General features: G+C 38.7%; 1 non-coding gene across 1 annotated transcript; it reads right to left on the bottom strand.

Annotated features, from left to right (window-relative positions):
- Window positions 1-14863: 14863 nt before the first annotated feature.
- LOC126021722 (U1 spliceosomal RNA) lies at window positions 14864-15028 on the bottom strand. Its single transcript, XR_007500207.1, has one exon. It is a non-coding gene; the product is annotated as a U1 spliceosomal RNA (small nuclear RNA).
- Between the last annotated feature and the right edge of the window lie 5753 nt (window positions 15029-20781).

Genomic DNA, 20781 nt, shown 5'->3' with positions numbered 1-20781 from the left:
AAAAAAATAAATAAATAAACATGAACCATAAAAATACATAAAAGAAAATACAGGTGATAAGGTCATCTAATCTTGAAGTATCTGAAGATTCAACTTCAGCAAAAGAAAATAAGCAAACAATCAAACCCAAATGGTACTACAAAGTAAAAAGCTTGTTCTGAGCAAAAGAGACCATTGCAAAATAGTAATAATAATAATAATAATAATAATAATGATAATAATTTTTTTTTTTTTTTGTGGTTTTTTGGGTCACACCCGGCAGTGCTCAGGGGTTATTTCTGGCTCCAGGCTCAGAAATTGCTCCTGGCAGGCACAGGGGACCATATGGGGTGCTGGGATTCGAACCGATGACCTCCTGCATGAAAGGCAAAATGCCTTACCTCCATGCTATCTCTCCAGCCCCTAATGATAATAATTTTTAAAAAGTAAAGAGAAAGGAACCTAATGAGTGGGAGAATATATTTGCATTTCACACATCTGATACAAGATAGATATCCAAAATATAGAAAAATCACAACAAAACAACCTGATCCAAAAAGGGGGAGAGCAATTGTACAGAAAAATTTCTTGAGGGAAATGAACATCAAGACTACAATGAGATAGATTCTGCAAGAATGGTCTACTGTATTTCATAGCATAATCAATGCATCCCATATTGTTTTTCTTTTTAGAAATAGAAAAAAAAACTTTTAGATGGGACCAGAGCGATAGCGTAGCAGTAGGGTCATTTACCTTGCATGCATCTGACCAAATTAATTTGTAAATAAATTTGCCAAATAAATTTTGTAATTACCAAAGAGGGACTTTAAACAATGATGAATAGGTAAGAACTATCTTGCAAAAATAGGTTTACATAAGTTTAATTTATTAACAAGTTATTGATTTATAAGCTACAAATAAGCAGTGAGATACAACCGAATGTAATGTTTTCACCTTTAAGATCTGTTATCACCAGGTTCTTCCTTCAGAAAACAGAAGGTTGAAATGGAACACTTTTTCCATAGTAGTTACAAATGCTGTTGTTTAAGGTAACTGTATTTGATTTCTATGAGTGTTGGGCAGATTGTCTCAAACCATTAAGCATGGCTCAGGGAATGCCAGGCTGATATTCTATGCAAACTGCATCAGATCCACAGGTGAGTTCAGACTCTCAAGACAGTACTCTAACTGTGGATACTATCACAAGCCAGCATACTTCTGATCAACATAATACAAGTTCGGCTTCCTACAAATCCAAAATTCTTCAGGTTTGATTTACTTGCTAGAGTAAATCAAGAACCCAGGTATACATTTATTTACTAAATTATTAGAAAGTCTATAACTCAGGAGTTGGAAGAGATGCAAAGGGCAAAGATGGGGGGGGGAGTCTACAGTTAGCACTTCCATTATTTTTCAGGTAAGCCCTCTACCTACTAGTGCTCCCCAAATCTACTTGTACTTACTCACATGGAAACTCAGCAAGGCCCTACTTTATTTTGTTGTTGTTTGGGGATTTTTGTCTGTTTGACCATACCAGAGGTACTCAGGGCACACTCGTGACTCTGCTCAGAGATCATTCCTGGTAATGCTCAGGTGACCATATGTGGTGCCAGGAATCTAATCCAGGTCAGCTTCATGCAACACAAATGCCCTACCTGCTGTACTATCTCTCTGGTTCTCTTTTTGTATTTTTTAATGGAGGCTTGATTAGTTACTTATGTCAGTTGACTCGTTGTCATTGGCAACTGAATTCAACTTTTAGTTCCTTTCCGCTTCCTGTTTACCTGGGTATAGATATAGAAATCTCAGCTCTCTAACTTGTTGATTCTCCTGGCAACCAGTCACCATCCTCAGATGATGTCTCAAAGTTAACCGTATTAATGTAACCATAAACTCTTTTTCTTTTTCTTTTCCAGCTATTTTTTTAAACAAGAAACTCCTAACGCACTCAACACTTTGGGGGCAACTGTGGAATAGATCTGAGAGATATGTTTTAGTATCTAAAAGACCAAATATACATTTCTTACAGATTAAAAGTTATAGAAATTGGTATAAAATAATCAAAAATATATTATTCCAGACCAGAGACATATAATCGAGAATTTTCTCATCTGCCTGCTTAGTCCATTAGCACTGAGCCTTCCAGCTTCTTTGCTTTATGAATATCAGTTAGAAATACATATAAAAGATTAAAAATAACATGTTAATTAAGGTCAATAAAGTAAAACTCAAAAGAAAAATGTCATAAAATAGGTAGTAATTGGAATATACTATACCTGTACTACAACATAAAGAAGTAGATACATGATCCTTATATATTGCAGTCTACAGAGCAACCACTTAAAAAAAAAGTCAACAAGTGTAATTGATATGCGAATAGAGGAGATAAAATAGAATCATCTAAAACATTAAATTAAAATCAAAGACGATGGCAGGTAGGTATTCTGGGGAAGGATGTGGTGCCAGAATGATGCATGCACGAGACCTGTTGTTAACTATTATAAATCACAGTGTTTCAAATAAAGAAATAAAATATTTTAAAAAGTCAAGAAATTAATAGAATCCATTCTCCACCCCCACCCCCCAAACACACACACATCCCCAAAAGGAAATCTGTTGGCTCTGGAATAAAACCCAAGAACTATTGGCAACACTCACCAGACCCTCCTGAACAACTCTTGGAAGGTTCCATCCCCTCCCCCCCCAATCAGAAATGGCAGGAAAATATGTTTTTTAGAAAAGAATAAGTAAAAGGGGTAACAAACTTACAAATATAAATATTAATCAAAATGACATAAATATCATCGGAAATATCAACAATACACATTGATGTAATGGCATCGTTGTAACTGAAGATTGAGTGAATGAGAAACAGATTTAACTCTTATGTTTGAATGTACATGTGATGTGCAGGCTGCATGGGATAATGAGTGACAGCTCTTTACCATTTGGTTTTACATCAGCAAAAAAGCAAACTTTTTGGCCTACTGATATGTGGTGTAAAAACTTATGGAAAGGGGATTTGAGCTCACTGGTGAAAGAGCAGAGAGTGGAGACTGAGAGTGAAACCACTAACCCAATAATCCAGGTTCTTTATGGAACTTAAAATTATTTCAGTTACTGCCCTTTTTTGGAGAAAGGAATTTTTCTTCTATTTTACACTATGTGAAAATTTTTGAATTAAGTGCCTCTGTGTGCTCTAAACAGGAAATCCAATCAGCCCTCTTCCTCCCGGCCCTGAACTTATTCCCTGATGTCCTCTCATCTGTCCCTCTGTGTTTGTGGACATCTACTTCCTTCCTTGTCCTCTTACAGTCCCATCAAGGTTCTGTAGGAAAGTGGGAGGTTGTTCTCTTTCTCTGACTTTAAAATATCAGCCATGTAATCGTAATTATTCAGCAAGTCCCTGGAAGGAAATGCTTTCTCCAGAAATCCCTGGCAACTCTCTTTGCCTCTCTTTCTTGGTCCTGCTCTGACTTGTCTCGTTGGCAGGCAGCCGCCTGTGAAATGTGCACATTTCAAAGCAAATGGCTCCAGGAGCTCATAATTGTTGCCAAACGTGTGCGGATTTTAATAGCCCATTTTCATTAGCCTGTGTGAAATCACCTGTCTCTATGTTGTTACCCAACTTAATTGTCAATTATGGTGATTAAGCTGGCTTTCACTACCATCGCTGGTAATCATTAGTATTATCTCCGAGGCTAAATGAAGGGAAAAAATAATGCCAGAGAAAGAATCATTTTCTAGATGAAGGCGAATATTTTGGTGTCAATAATAGAGGTGGCATTTTCTTTTATTCAGGTTGAACCAAATCCGCGTTTCGCAGTCAATTCCAATCTGCCATTTAGATGTCTTGGGACAGAGCTCCTCTTTTGTCACTGGGTTTTCTGTTATCAAGGAGGGTTCCTGATAACTATTCCCTTCCAATTCTCTAGTGATGAGCCCCGCCGCTAATTAGAAAATCAGGTAGGATAATTAATATGTTTAAATTGCTTTCAGCAATGTTGATGAGTCTAAATATAAGAGGTAGGGCCCTAAAAATAATTTTTAGGGGGTAGCAGAGAAAAATGCTGGCACTGGGAAACTTGAGGCTTTGATTGTCAAATTTAAAATAATTATTACCCCTTTCTTTGAACACCTTGTTTTATGTCCTATAGCGAGTCTTCTAATTCTGATTCTTGACCAAAATTTGACACTTTTGGATTTTCCCTAGGATGAACAATAATGAAAGCCATGGAAACCTTCAATCCCTTTTCTCCTTCCTTGCAAATTTTAATTTAGTAAAATTCCCTAGTCCATTTATATTATGCTTTTAAGGGATTTCAAGATGTAGAAAATAATGAAAGACACTTGAAAAATGATATCATTAGACACCATCTCTAGAATTTGAATGCCATGTGTGTCCCCGAGGTTTCTAATACTCTTAAGATTTGATGATTTCGTTGATCTTTCCAAAACACTTTGAGGAAACTAATAGATTTTAAAAAAAATTTAATTTAATGGCAAGAAAGAAATTAAGTAACACATGCTTAAGGGACACAGGAAGTGAATCAGTAACTATTTGCTGCCTTCAGGGGGGAGAAGAGGAATAAGGCTCTATCTAAAATAGTCCTTAATAAAAAAAATATTTAAACCCAAAATTTAACAAAGAAACACTGACAACTCTAGATAAAGAAACGTAGAATTTAGACCAATGAGCGCTTTAGATATTCCTTTTTATTCCCAATGTTACCATTCCTGTTTTGTGTGTTGAGTTTCTGTTTCTGATTTATATTTAAGTCTGATTATAACACATCAATCACTTGACTTCTAAGCCAATTTACTGACAGTGTCCTCTGAAGCTTTGTGATCACATATCCCATACATAGCAGAGGACTGAAATCTGAATTATTATGGGATTTCCTAATTTCTATGAATATGTTAAATATGTAATACACAATGTCTTTTTATAATAAAAATAGCTAATATTTAAAAAAATCTCCTAGGAGTAAAGGTGGTCAAATTGCAGCTCAAGTATTTTCTCTTCCATGAAGTTTTGTTACCTCTCCTTCTCCCAAAATCCTCGGACTCAGTGAATGACCCCTACCCTATTTCCCCATTGTGTTTTGTCCTTGTATGAACCATGATGTCACCATGTTTCATTGCAGCTTTTCATGGTGTAACCTAAACTTCTGATGATTAAGTTGTGATGGAGAGGGCTGTCTTTTGAACTGATGTGCACATGATAATAAGGAGCTGGGGGGAGGAAAGCATTCAAATACTTAGGAACTATGAAGGAAGATTCTTTTAGTGGAATCTACATAGGAACTTTTGCCTTCTTATTAAATGATTCAAAAGAGAATCAACCACCTGCTTTGGTCACTTGGATTAGCATCTTCCATATTCATGTCATCCCCAAATATTCTTGGTAATTCTTGGGTTTTTTACAGAAGTGCCTCAAGAAGAGCTGACTTAAATCTAAGTAAGAACTTTGTTTTTCTTAGATTTGATGGAGACACACCCAGCTCAAGGTTTCTAATATTGGCTCAGGAGCTACTCCAGCCATTTCTAGGGGTAGTATGGGGTACCACATGGTTTCAGGGATGAAACCCTGAAGCTCCCACATGCAAAGCATCTGCTCCAGCCCTTGAACCCATGGACCCGATCCCTGATTAGAAATTCTGATGGAAATTTTCCCCCTTAGTGTGCCTGTGTCTTCTCTTAGGGCAGATTCTAGGTCGTCTTCATTCTTTTTCTGCCACCTGGTTCTGTGACTGGCACATATACAACAGAGACATATGTTCATAAGTTTCACACTCCACCCACAAAATTTATCATTCAGTGCTAAAATGATAATTAGAGGAGAAACAATGCCAGTGATTCATTTTCTTTCTTTAAAGTGGACTCTTAGGGCTGGAGTGATTGCACAGATGTAGGGTGTTTGCCTTGCACACTGCCATCAGGATGGATCCGGTTTGATTCCCCACCCCACCGGCATCCCCTAGGATCCCCTGAGTCTGCCTGGAGCAACTACTGAGTGCAGAGACAGGAATAACCTCTGAGTGCCACTGAATGTGGCCCAAAAACTAAAAAAAAAAAAAAAAGTGGACTTTTAATGTATATTCAAATAATAAAACCAGACAGTGTCTTTTGGCTTCAGGATCTCATGTTCTAACTAACCTCTTTATTTTTTCACTCAAGAAGTCAGTAGAAAAGAGACTGTTGCTTCTGGGCTCTCTTTTGTTTCTCTATGGAGGATTTTTCTTTCTGTTTAAATTTAGAGTTCTGAAATTTCAGCATCCCTGAAATACAGATCTCCCTGTATTTTCCTGAGATGGTTCCCTGATTCGGCTATCTCTGTTAGTCGGGGGTTATGAGGAAATGAACCAAGGCTGACAGTCGTTGCCATAGTGATTGCATCTCTATGAAATGAAGTCAGGGGAACTTCCATTTGAAGAACTAGGGGGACCATATTTTAATAGAATGACCATCTGCTTGGAATAAAGTGCTCTGGGAGAAGGATGGAGTCTTAAGAAATATAAGGAAAATGAAGTTAATACTATGAGGGATGTCTCAGGGTGTCAACACATGTTGAGGATGTTACTGCCTGAACATCAGTGTGAGACCAGCCCTCGAGAGGAGGCATGGATCAGAGTGGACAGTGAGCATGTGGCTCTGTGGTTACTTAAAATTCTCAAATCTTAAAAATAGCAACATAATCAGGAATTCCCTAGGTCTGCTATCTACAAAGACAATGAATAAAAATGTGGGTAGCTCAAAAACAACTGTAAAACATAAGCATGCCTAATATTATCAAGAAATTTTTGCTTAAATAGTTGCAACAGAATGAACCAAAATAAGTTTGTATGCTGGAAAGCAAGCTCTTTTATTAGATGAATAATACTCCTTAAATCGTGGGGTTATTATGAGAATAATTCTTTATAGTTAACAGCAGGTGCTGACAGAGTGCTTGTTATATAGCTTATGTTTAGTGAACCATTGCATTGAGAGTAAAAAATATTCTCTCAGATTCCAACAAACATTCAATCTAAGCTCAACCTAATGTTTCTTTAAAGAGTTTATAGCACATATAAAACATGCCAAACAGCCTATTAGGTGAACGAGAAATAAGTTTATTAACCTCATGCTATAAAAGAGCAATAGTAATTCCAGGAGTAGAAAGTCAGAGGCCACCATGGTTTCTTTCTTATTATCTGCTTCTCTCCCTGTCCCTGTTCCAAGATGATCTGGGCTTCAATTCCTCCTTGGATGAAGGAGGTTAGACTGTAGATGGTCAGTTATTAGCAAGTGCTATTCATAAAGAGATTAGCCCTGGCATAGGCAAATGTGCTATTTCCATTTCTTTCATTTTCTTTCTCCTGGGTTATGGTACTCATCTTGACATCTTTTCTCTCATATGATGGCAGAATCTAGGCTTGGGATTAAAAAGATTCAGGGAGATATTGGAAGCCAAATCTACCTGGGAAAGGTAGATTTCTTACTGTCCATTAGAATTGTAAGGTGCCTAGTGAGGAATTGAATTTGTGGAAAATAAAGAAGTTCCCTTGTTTTCATGCCATGCAAGCCTTCTACTGTGAACTGAAAGCTTTGGTTGGTATCCCCCCAAGAAAAAAGATATATCCCCAGCTTTGGTCATTGGAATCTGGGGACTAATTTATGGATACGGGCTTTAGTTCACTTTGACCTTTGTCTGTGGTCATCAGAAACTTTAAAGAGGTGTCATGTGTAAGAATAGGTTTTGGGCATTCCTCAATTTCATGAATTAGATAAATATTAATGAAGCTCATTCCACACTTCGGTAGGATGTCCAACTTGTCATGGTCTATACCTGGTCTGTTTTTTATTCTATCAACTTGGTCTCAATTTGTTCAACAATGAGGTGTCAAAATGGCATTAAACTTAGCTATAAAAGGTACACCTGAGTGTTGTTACATTAAACAATGTATTGCTGGTTGATGACTCACCTGGAAGGTGAGACTCCTGCTTTGTTTAATTTTCTTTTTCAAAGCCATGAAGTAGTGAATTTTGCTTAGATGCTTCCTGATGCATGTTTGTTGCTCAAGATCAAAGACTGGAAGGGAGATCACAGGGTCTAATTCCATATCCATGATGTATGTTCTATCAAACTCCAGTCAGCTGGTTTCTAATCTCTCTATTAAAGTTTTCAAAGATAGGAAACTAGCTGCTCACCTAATATTCCAATGGAGTTGGGAAGCCTTTGTATTGGAAAGTGACCTTAACTCCTTAAATTTGCTTCCCTAGGATGCCCACATGCTGTGCCTTTTGCTGCTCTCTGAGCTGAACATAGCCCCTCTGTAAGATCATCCTACAGCCCTTTAAATGTTTGAATCTGCATTCATGCAATCTGGGTTTAAATAGTCACCAATACTTTATATAGCTTCTGAAGAATCTTCTAAGATCATGCATCTTTCTACTCTGTGTATAACTGGTTAAAACAAAATTTAATTTTGGAATTTTACCCCAAAATACAATGTAGAAAAGTCCTCTGCGTTGCTATATCCACTGCAATGCTATTCACAATAACTAGAATCTGGAAATAATTCAAGTGTCTGGGAACAGATGAGTGGATACAGAAACTGTGGGACATCTACACAATGGAATACTATGCAGCTGTTAGTAAAAATAAAGTCATGAAACTTGCTTATATATAGATGAATATGGAGAATATTGTTAGCTGCTCTGAACTCAAGATCCTATAAAGACCACTAGGAGATGAACAGTACTGCAATCGTAAGGGAACTTATTCCAGCATGCTGGGTCACTCCTTGTCAGGCAACAGCCACCAGGCAAATTTTCAAATACCTTTTATAGGGTTACAGAGGCTTCAAACCATCATAGTTGATCTTTAAGTTGAGTGGCTTTTGTCTAGGGTGTTTCTAGAGTGTTTCTTATCATGAATAGATATCTATAGTGGTATATTGTGGTTTATAGGGCCTTATGGTTTGTATCAATTGAAGTTGGAGAGGAGGGGCTCGGGAGCCCATATGGCACCTGTGGCTGTGACATGTAGTTAAGTAAGATTTATTATGCTTAGACCCCTGGGTGTTTCTAGTTTATCTAACTGTTCTGGTAAATGCCCTTGAAGTCCCTGGAACTGGCTGCTCTGCCCTAGTCCCTTCTGCCACATATCTGAGGCCTGTCATGGAAGTTTTTATGTCTAAAGCAAAATCAGGGTTATAGAAGCAAATAAGTAGTTAATTCCAAACTTACATTTCTTTCTAGCTTCTAACAATATATTTCTGATCAAAATGATTCAAAGGGATAGGGGTAGACATAGAATGATCACACTCATTTGTGCAATATAAAAAATAGTATGGTAATAGTACCTAAAGACAATAGAGATGAGGATCAGGAGAACTGTCCCATGGTAGGAAGCTTGCTTCAAAGAACTGAGTGTTGTGTATGTAAATATTTTAGGGGATTACTATGTTACTCACCCTAAACTGATTGGTGATTGTGCCCTGCCCTAGGGTGTGACCTGGCATTCTGCCCCCACCCTAGGGTAGTACCTGATTCTGCTTCCACCATTGGTTGGTATCTGATCCCACCATTGGGTGGTACCTGATTCTGGGGAATAAAAACAAGGGTCTGTGGAAGGCCAGGGCTTTTTTTTGCTGGAACTGAAGCTGAGTCTTGGGACTTCAGTTTTGTCCACCGAATAAAGTGAATATTTCCACGAGCCTGACTGCTGACTGCGAGCTGTTTACCCGCCGTTTCACCTAAGAACCGTGGGCTAGACAGGGTGGCAGACGCGTGCTCCGAGCTGGAAGAAAAAAGCCTCATCCTCCATCCCACCATCAGTCAACCTCTTCAGGGGCTGACTTGCTACACTGAGGAGATGCAGTTAAGGGAAAGAAAGAGAGAAGGAACACTACAGCAATAATTTAGAATGATCACTATGGACAAGAATTGAATGCTAAAGGAGGTAAAGTGATACCTTCCCTGGTAGAAGTTTGATTCCTGTTGATAGTATAAAAAACCAGGGTTGTTTCTATAGATGGTATTCAAGGTTCAGGGGTGACTGGTCAATGTACGATCTTCTGAAGCCTAAACCAAGTCACTATGACAAATGTTCAGGGTGTAAGGCCCCACTACAGTATAAAATTTATGTGTTCCTATCTCTATTAGATGAGAACTTGTTTTCAAATGTAAGATTTTCCCATTTTTAATGTGCATGTGCAAAAAGGAACAATACACAAGGTATTGCTGGTGTATATGGGGTCAGAGGTAACAAGCCCAACAATCTCCATAACCTGGTTCTGCATTAACTCTAAACATTAGAGAAACTTATCTACTAGAACAAGGGTGGGGAACAAGTTCGACACAAAGAGCCAAAATTTTAAACTGTGAGAGTCAGAGAGCCACACCACACAGTGACCTGCCAAAACAGACAAACACTCACACAAAAGCATATAATTTTAACAATAATATACTAAACACATAACATGCTCAGTCAGGTGTTTTTTTGTTACCTTGTTGGAGTGATGGGATGATAATCTCAGTGGGATTTCTGGCATCTTTTGTTTTCAGTAATCTTCTGCAAATCAGGTTTGTATTCAGTTGTAGCCACTCAGAGCAGTTTCTTTACATGAGTGTCAGTCAGAATGGACCGATGCTTTGATTTCACGTGTTTCAAAGTAGAAAACAGCTTCTCACAGACGTATGTTGACGAAAACATAGAGAGCTGCTTGAATGCGGCTCTTTTTACACACAGTATTTTTCAGTTGGCACAGCTCTCCAAAAAATCAAGAGATTTCAGTCTATCGTCCTCGTGAAGCTCAATCATTTCTAGTTCACTCGGTGCCTCATTGGTAACAAGTTGGGTTTTTAGGCAGTTGGTGTCAGCATTAAACGGGCCGATGAGAAAAGTCATCTGTGGTCTTTTTTGGTCCAAGTCCTCAAACCTCAAAGTAAACTTCTCTTGCAGTTGTGTAAGTTGTTTCATGTATCCAGATATATCTGTTTTAGCACTGGTCTTCTGCAGGGTGCTGCGCAAAGAAGGAAAATGGGATCGATTGCTGTTTTGAATGTGTGCTTTAAAAAGCTTCAACTTGTTTACAAAGGAGAATACACTTTGTGTCAGCTCAAGAAGAGTTTTTAATTTCCCCTATAGGTCCACGTTTAGTTTATCCAAGTGTGAAAGCATGTCCACTAAAAATGCCAACTCCATAAGCCACTTGGGGTCTGAAAGCAGAGGATATGTTTTGTTCTTCTCTGCCATAAACAATTTTACTGTTTCCAAAAGCTCAAAAAAGCACGAAACTACTTTGCCTCTTGAGAGCCATCTCACTGCGCTGTGCAGTGGCAGGTCACCGGGCAAGTCTGCATCAAGTTCTGCAATGAGGTTCTTGAATTGCAGGTGATTAAGGGGCTACAGGATCTAGTTCACAATCTCCATCACAGGCTTCATAACGTGGTCTAAATTCAGTGTTTTGAACACAAGTTGCTCACAGTGGATGATGCAGTGGAAGTTCCAAAATTCAGGAAAGGCGTCATTACCTTTACAAAGACCCACAAGTCCATTTACTGAGCCAATTATCTGCGGTGCTCCATCCGTGACTATTGCAGTGAGTTTTTCAAAAGACATATTCGCTTTTTTAAAAACGGCAGTCATTGCCTCTTTTATGTCAGTGCCGCGAGTTCTGTCTTAATGCAACAATGTCAAGAAGCTCTTCTTTGGGGCCGGGAAGGTGGCGCTAGAGGTAAGGTGTCTGCCTTGCAAGCGCTAGCGTAGGATGGACCGCGGTTCGATCCCCCGGCGTCCCATATGGTTCCCCCAAGCCAGGGGCGATTTCTGAGCGCTTAGCCAGGAGTAACCCCTGAGCATCAAATGGGTGTGGCCCAAAAACCAAAAAAAAAAGCTCTTCTTTAATCACGCAGTCCTCAGAAACCATTCGCACAAATATTGCCAACTGTGGCTTGTCCTGTATGTCGCATGACTCTCATGTAACACTAAAATAAGCACATGCGTTCAAGTCTGCATGTAGATCTGACTCAGTCACATTATTTATGTCTGCTATTCTGGTTTTAACTGTGTGCCGTGACCTCTGGAGATCACTGATGGAATCTTTGAGTTTTTTATTGTCTGGAGCCAAGGTTTCAATTACATCTGCAAAACACTGTTTTAGAAACTCCCCTCATTGTATGGTTTTTTAGCACGGACAATGTTCTACCGCACTTTATAGGATGCAAGGGTCACAGTTTCTCCATGCTTGGTTAATTGCTGAAACATTTGAGACTGTCTTTTTACCTGGCTTTTCAAGGTGCTCAATTTTTGCTTACGTAGTTCAGTACCTTTGGGTAATTCCTTGTCAATATTAGCATGGAGAGTGCTAAAATTACGCTGAAGATATGAAGCCTTGAAATGTGATATCATAGTATTGCATATTAAACACAGCACTTTCCCATTCTGTTCAATAAAGAAGAAAGCATCTTCCCATTCTTCCAAAATGTCTTGTGTTCATCTTCATATTTTCGTTTAGCTTTGCATTTTGCCATTTTGAGTGAGGGTAAACATCCTGCAGTGATGGTGAGGGTGTGCTGCGTCCTGCACACTAAGAACTAACATTAGGCAAGATGTGACCCAACATGTGCCACACGGCCCCTCGCTCGCTGGCCCATGCAGTTGTTTCCGAGGGATGGGAGATGGGATGCCGCAGCCTGGGGGCGGGATTACGCACTCAGAGATCTCTCCTCAGAGGTCCCTCCTCAGAAGCAGCGGAACAAAATCCAAACTTGGCAAAGAGCCACAGTATACAAAATAATGATAAGAGGCAAAGAGCCACATTCATTTTGGCCGGAAGCCACATGCGGCTCAAGAGCCACGTATTCGCCACCCTGTGCTAGAATATCCTACAAACAAGATCCCCCAAAATGGTGGAAATTGCTGCTACATAAGAAGATATTCAATAAGGGTTATACCTATTAAGGAAATATATCAACAGAAATATTCAAAGGGAATATACATGTCCCCTTTAAGTCTTTTGAAATAGTCTGTGGTGGTGGTGGTGGGTAAAATCTGGAGCACAGCTTCAGCCTGTGATTTGGTCTTGTGGAGTCTGAAAAATGTCTCCCAGCAGTCACATATCAGAAAATCTCCTCGAGCCAGCAGCTTCTCAGAAACTAACTCTGGTAGCAAACGAAAGTCCACCATGAAGGGAGGTGGGGAAAAGGGGGACACCAAGAGGAAATCAGTAGCAGTAGTATATCAGCTTCTTCTCAGGCTGAGAATCTATCTTTAAACTTTGGGAGCTGATTGACAACTGGCTGGGGTGAGGGGAATGTTCTGTTTCATGAAAAGGAGTTAAGAACTGAGGGTAAAAAGGATTAAATGGGGAAGAAATAACAGATGGGGTGAGAGAGTGAAGGGCTAGAAAAGAATTTGTAAGGTGTTAAGCAAAGGGAGAAGAGGGGTTATATATGACAGATGAAAGGACAATATACAACAGAGATATTATATATACATATATATATTACTAATGGACATTAGACAGACATTAGATGGCCAACACATACACTCATGTGCACACATAAGCTTTATGGGTTAGATTGTGTATAGAGCATTCTTAAAAACAATCATAATTTTCAAGTCTAGAAAACTAACTGATATGGTAATGAGCACTATAAGAGGAGTCTATATCATGAAACATTGTCAAGTAGTTTTTGAGCATCCAGTTTCCTTTCCTAAAAGCAATCTAAAATTATGAGCATTATGGTATAATAGTAAACTACCTACAATTGGAAACATATTACAATAACATATACAATGAATGAGCTCTGTAACAGGAGTTCATAGCATGCAGTTGCATATTCCATTGCTATTTGTGGACATAAACTAGATTATATTATCAGGCATAATCAAAAAGGAAATGGATAGCTTAGAAATTTTGTCATGACATTCTCTAAATTAACCCTGTCTTCTGAGTCTAATATTAGTATAGCATTGTGATGTGGAAATGGGGTGACCAACTTACATCTCCAAGTACCACTGAACCAAAATATCAAGGAGTTATTATTAATATAGTAAAATTAAGACATTAAAACTACTTGTAGTGGGAGTGCATAGTTTCCAAATACATTCTGCACCCATTTCTGTGGGTAAAAGTATTAACACATTATTATAGATATCTATAAAGATCAGTTGATTGGACACCTGCTTAAACTAAACACCCATATTCATTCTTGATGGGATTGACATTTAAGGAGTCTATTGACAGAAAGGGCTGTTGTGCTATTATATTGTGTAAGGTTGTTGTTGTTACAATTGGGGTTTTGGTTCATGAAATTGCTCTTTGAGTAGTTCATTTAGGGTTGGTTTGGTATAGCACAAATATTTCGAGTTTTTTTTTTTTTATCTGAGAATGTTTTTAATCCTCCCTCCCATGTAAATGAGAGTTTTGCTGGCTAGTGGACTCTAGGTTGAAAGTTTCTTTCTTTCAAGAGTTTGAATATATATAAAAAAAAAAAGAGTTTGAACATGTCATTCCACCCTTCTTGCCTGGATTGCTTCAAGTGGAAGATCTGGCTTGATTCTTAAGTTATTTCTTTTATATTTGAGACTTTTTTTCTCCCTTATTGCTTTACAGAGTCGATCTGTCTCTTTGATTTTTGTCATTTGGATTACCAAATGTCTTGGTGTTATTCTGTTAGGGTCTATTTTGTTTTGCACTCTTTTTGCCCCTTGGGTTTGTAGAGAAACCTCTTTTGCAAGGATGGGGAAGTTCTCTGCTATTATCTCCCTCACTACTTGTTCTCCCCCCTTTCCATTTTCTTCTCTTTTTGGAATTCCTATAATTTGGAGATTATTTCTCCTTTCTTTGTTCATTAAGTACCTTACATTTTCTTTCAGGGTGTTTTTTTTTTCCAGGGGAGAGCATGAACGCAGTCCCCCACTACCACAAATTACGCAGTTGAGTTTCCCACATTTGGGGAAATCACAGAGGTCAGCACACCCGGAGTGCAATGGGTGAGTCTCGCCCTGTGGGAAACCACCTTCGTGATCATGGTATTGCCCCTGCCAGGTAAGTATTTCTACGAGGGTTTTGTCTCTCCTTTCTTTTTTGACTTCTTTATCCCAGCTGCTTGTAATTTGTCTTCAAGTAAGTCCATGTGATTCTCCACCTGTGTAATTCTACTATTATGGCTTGCTAACATGTGCTTTTTAGTTCCTTCAGTTCCATTTGTATGGATTCTATCATCATCTTTATTATTACATTTTTATTTATTATTATTTTTGGTTGGATTGTTCATCTATAGATTTCTTAATTTCGCAGGCTGTGACTCCTTGATTTCCATTGATAAACCTTTAAGTGTTGATTTTAGGTCCTCATCTATAAGGTTTAGGCATTTGGGTGGACTTGGAGATTTGCCAGGATTTCTTTCCATAACCCCCACAGTAGATATATTCTTTAGCTTTCCCATTGAACTCTTGTGGTTAGTGATTTAGAGTGCTGGATTTCTTAGGCTGTTGAAAGAAGTGCTAGATCCAGTCTGCCAGGAAGTCTATGATATAAATTGTAATGACTTAAAATTTATTTGGGAAAGTGAGGACTTGAGGGAAGGAAGGAAAGATGCTGAGAAAGACCACCCCTTTTGCATTTGGTGGAAGGGATTAAGGAGTGAGATTTTCTATTCCCTCCCTGGCACAATCTGGCTGGCCCCAAAGGGCATATGAACAATGATGGCATTGGAACCCAAAAGGAGACTGAGGGAAGGCTGGAGAGGAGTGGAGCTAGGATGCCTTTTTTTTTTTTTTTTGAGATCCTGTATCCATTTGACATAATATTCATTTCATTTTTTCCTGGTTTTTGGGTCATATCCAGTGATACTCAGGGCTTACTCCTGGCTATGTGCTCAGGAATTACTCCATGTGGTACACAGAAGAACATATGGGATGACAGGGATTGAATCCAGGTTGGCTGCTTGAAGGCAAGTACCCTACCCTCTGTTCTATCTCTCCAGCCCCAACATTTCTTCAAATGTTATTGTGAAGAGTACATGAAACAATACACTGTAAACAACACAATGTCTAATATGTATTAAGTACTTAAATAGTTCATATCATTGTAACAAACCTGATAATGACTTGAACTGTATAAATTATAAATTCTCTACCAATTCAGGTATTTTGGGAATTTATTGCTATTTGTTTGTTCACTTAATATCAATAAGTAGTTAGGTATCCTGTTCTTAGTTTAATCTTTAGCTTACCATTTTTATTTATGGAAAGCTTTTATATCCTGACTCTAACCCAGTGCTTCTCAAATAGTGGGGCACACCAATTAGGGGGGACGTGAGGCTCTGTAAAGTGGGGATGAATTTGACCTTGGCAAACACTGTCATAACAAGCTAAGCCCTGTCCATGTTCATGTCTCTGTATGTCTTTGGAGCTGAGAGTTGCTGTGTCCTGCTTCAAACCCCGTTTCTAAAAGCTATGCATTGCAAAATGTGCTCATTGTAGCCATTAATCCAGACATCACCTCTGATTAAAAAATCAGCTCTCAGAACATAAAAACTGGCAGGCTTTTGCAGAAGCCGGGTTCCCTGTTTGGGACATCAGGCGGGGAAAATCCACGAATCTACGCCTGCCCAATGGGGCCCAACTGTGAAAACCTGTGAGTGCTACCTGTAAATGTCTGTCTACTGTCCTCTTGCGTGAAACTCTTGGGAGTGGGGCAAAAGAGGCTCCAGCAGAGCACGGCCGCTTCGCTTCGCAGCCATGCACTCTTTCTAAGAAAAGAACACCATCGCAACAAGAAGAAAAAATCACACTAAGTACTGTGCTATATCACAGAAGCAAGCATTTCTCTCCGGACTGTCTTCTCTGTTGCATGCTCGGGCCTAAGATTTGATCCAGTGTGAGGCTTCATCCACAGAGGACTCCCCTCCCTTAGAGGCAAGTCGGCCCATACAGAAATGGCGGAGCCAGAGAGTGTGCTGCCTGCATCATATAGCCAATGAATACCACCACAACACGTAGAAAAACCCACAATACAAGTGTGACAATAGGGAAACAACGCAGGCCAGCATCAGACATAGAGAATGAAGATGACAATTCTGATGACCAGATAATGACCAACCAACTAATCAACCTCTCAGATAAGGACTTTAGACTAGCAATATGGAAGATGCTCAAAGAACTCAAGGAAACCATGGATAGAGTTGAACAGAACACTAATAAGAACCAAGAAAATATGAAGACAGAAATCACAAAACTCCAAACTGATATAACATGTCAACTAACAGGCCTGAAAAAGTCAGTAAACGAAGTGAATGACAAAATGGATAAGCTCTGGGACAGGGTATCAGAAGCTGAGAATAGACTTGGTGCTGTGGAAGATGAGATACATAACAATTCCATACAGCAGGAGAGATTGGACAAAAAACTTAAAGCAAATGAGCAGACAATGGAAAAATTAGTCAAAGAATGGGAACAGATGAAAATAGAAGTCTATGATAAGATCAACAGAAACAACTTAAGAATCATTGGAGTCCCAGAGACCCAGGAAGAAAATTTCCAGGAAGAATCAACAGTCAAGAACATCATTAAAGAGAAACTTCCAGAGCTAAAGAATATATGTGATCAAATCCTGCATGCTCGAAGAGTACCAACCAAAAGAGATCCCAGAAAAACCACCCAAGACACATCCTAGTCACAATGACAAATCCCACAGATAGAGACAGAATTCTGAAAACAGCAAGATCAAAAGGGGAAATTACGTTCAAGCAAGCATCCTTGAGATTTACAGCAGACCTGTCACCAGAAACACTCATTGCCAGAAAGCAGTGGTGGGATATTGTGACAAGACTGAATGAAATGAATGCTTCACCCAGAATACTATACCAAGCAAAACTCACTTTCCGGTTTGAAGGAAGAATACATGGTTTCACAGACAAAAAGCAGCTCAGAAACTTCACAGACACAAAACCAGTCTTAAGAGAAAAACTGAAAGACCTAATTTAAGACAAGACTAACCAAAAGACACACCAAATTTCGATATAAAGATGGCATTAAATCCCAGGACAATTCTTTCTCTCAACGTCAATGGACTAAATGCACCAGTCAAGAGACACAGAGTGGCTAAATGGATCAAAAAAACTCAATCCAACCTTCTGCTGCCTACAAGAAATGCACCTGAATAGTCAGAACAAACATAGACTCAAAATAAAAGGCTGGAGAAAAATTATCCAAGCAAACAACACCCATAAAAAAGCTGGAGTGGCCATACTAATATCAAATAATGCAAACTTTATACACAGGAAGGTTTTAAGGGACAAAGATGGACATTTTATATTAATCAAGGGGTATGTAGAGCAGGAAGAAATAACTCTCCTAAACATATATGCACCGAATGAGGGGCCAGCAAAATATTTAATACAACTGTTGACAAATCTGAAAAATAATATCAATAACAACACAATAATTGTGGGGGACCTTAACACGGCTTTGTCAACACTGGATAGGTTAACCAGACTGAAACCCAACAAGAATATACTAGACCTGAGGAGAGAAATGGAAGAAAGAGGTCTAGTGGATATATATAGGACACTCTATCCCCAGAAACCTGGATACACATTCTTCTCCAATGTACATGGGACATTCTCCAGGATAGACTACATGCTGGCACATAAAACATACCTCCATAATATCAAGAGGATAGAAATTTTGCAGACTACCTTCGCTGACCACAAGGCTCTGAAATTATTTGTGAATTCCAAAGGGACTCAGAAGAAAAACTTTAACACCTGGAAGTTAAACAGCCTCATGCTCAATAACCAGTGGGTCCGAGATGAAATCAAGGAGGAAATCAAAAGGTTCCTGGAAACAAATGACAATAAAGACACAAACTATCAGAACTTATGGGACACAGCAAAAGCAGTATTGAGAGGAAAATTTATAGCTTTGCATGCACACATCAGGAAGGAAGAAGGAGCTTACCTGAGTAGCTTAATGACACAGCTAATAGAACTAGAAAGTGCTCAACAAAAGAACCCAAAAATAGGAAGACAGAAGGAAATAACAAAGCTGAGAGCAGAAATCAATGAAGTGGAAACCCAAAAAACAATCTGAAAGATCAACGAAAGCAGAAGTTGGTTATTTGAAAAAATAAACAAGATTGATAGACCACTGGCAAACCTAACAAAGAAAGAGAGAGAGAGAAACTTGATTTAACTCATATTAGAAATGAAAAAGGAGAGATAACTACTGATATGACAGAGATTCAAAGGGTAATCAGAAACTACTTTGAGAAACTCTACGCCACTAAAAATGAGAACCTGGAAGAAATGGATAAATTCTTGGACTCTTATAACCTTCCACGGTTGAAGGAAGAGGATGTAGCATATCTAAACACCCCCATCTCCATTGATGAAATTAAAACGGTAATCAAATGTCTGCTGAAAAACAAAAGCCCAGGCCCAGATGGATTCACTAATGAATTCTTTCAAACTTTCCAAGAGGAACTACTACCAATACTGGCAAGACTCTTTCATAAAATTGAACAAACGGAAACACTTCCAAATAGCTTTTATGAAGCCAACATCACCTTGATACCTAAACCAGATAGAGATGCTACAAAAAAAGAAAATTACAGACCAATATCGCTAATGAATGCAAATGCAAAGATCCTCAACAAAATCCTGGCAAATAGGATTCAATGCCTCATTAAGAAGATCATCCACTACGATCAAGTAGGTTTCATCCCAGGAATGCAAGGATGGTTTAACATCCATAAATCTATCAACATAATAGACAACATCAATAACAAGAAAAATAAAAACCATATGATCATATCAATAGATGCAGAGAAAGCATTTGATAAGGTCCAACACCCATTCTTGATCAAAACTCTCAGCAAGACAGGAATAAAAGGAACCTTTCTGAACATAGTCAAAGCCATCTACCAGAAGCCAGTGGCAAATATTATCCTCAATGGAGAAAAACTAAAAGCCTTCCCTCTAAATTCTGGCACAAGACAAGGCTGTCCTCTCTCACCACTCCTATTCAACATAGCACTGGAAGTTCTTGCTATAGTGATTAGGCAAGAAAGAGATATCAAGGGAATCCAGATAGGAAAGGAAGAAGTCAAGCTCTCACTGTTTGCAGATGACATGATACTCTACTTAGGAAACCCTAAAGACTCTACCAAGAAGCTTCTAGAAACAATAGACTCATATAGCAAGGTGGCAGGCTACAAAATTAACACACAAAAGTCAATGGCCTTTCTCTACACCAATAGTAATAAGGAAGAAATGGACATTAAGAAAACAACCCCATTCACAATAGTGCCACACAAACTCAAATATCTTGGAATCAACTTGACTAAAAATGTGAAGGACCTATACAAAGAAAACTATAAAACTCTGCTCCAAGAAATAAGAGAGGACACATGGAAATGGAAACGCATACCCTGCTCGTGGATTGGCAGGATTAACATCATCAAAATGGCGATACCCCCCAAGGCATTATACAGATTTAATGCTATCCCTCTAAAGATACCCATGAAATTCTTCAAAGAAGTGGATCAGGCACTTTTGAAATTCATTTGGAACAATAAACACCCTCGAATAGCTAAAGCAATCATTGGGAAAAAGAATATGGGAGGAATTACTTTCCCCAACTTTAAACTGTACTACAAAGCAATAGTTATCAAAACAGCATGGTATTGGAATAAGGACAGGCCCTCAGATCAGTGGAATAGGCTTGAATACTCAGAAAACGTTCCCCAGACATACAATCACCTAATTTTTGATAAAGGAGCAGGAAACCCTAAATGGAGCAGG

The sequence above is a fragment of the Suncus etruscus genome, chromosome 10 (genome assembly GCF_024139225.1).
Source record: "Suncus etruscus isolate mSunEtr1 chromosome 10, mSunEtr1.pri.cur, whole genome shotgun sequence".
In the NCBI taxonomy this organism is placed as follows: domain Eukaryota; kingdom Metazoa; phylum Chordata; class Mammalia; order Eulipotyphla; family Soricidae; genus Suncus; species Suncus etruscus.
Note: the sequence above shows the minus strand (reverse complement) of the source record. Positions and strands in the feature narration are given on the sequence as shown.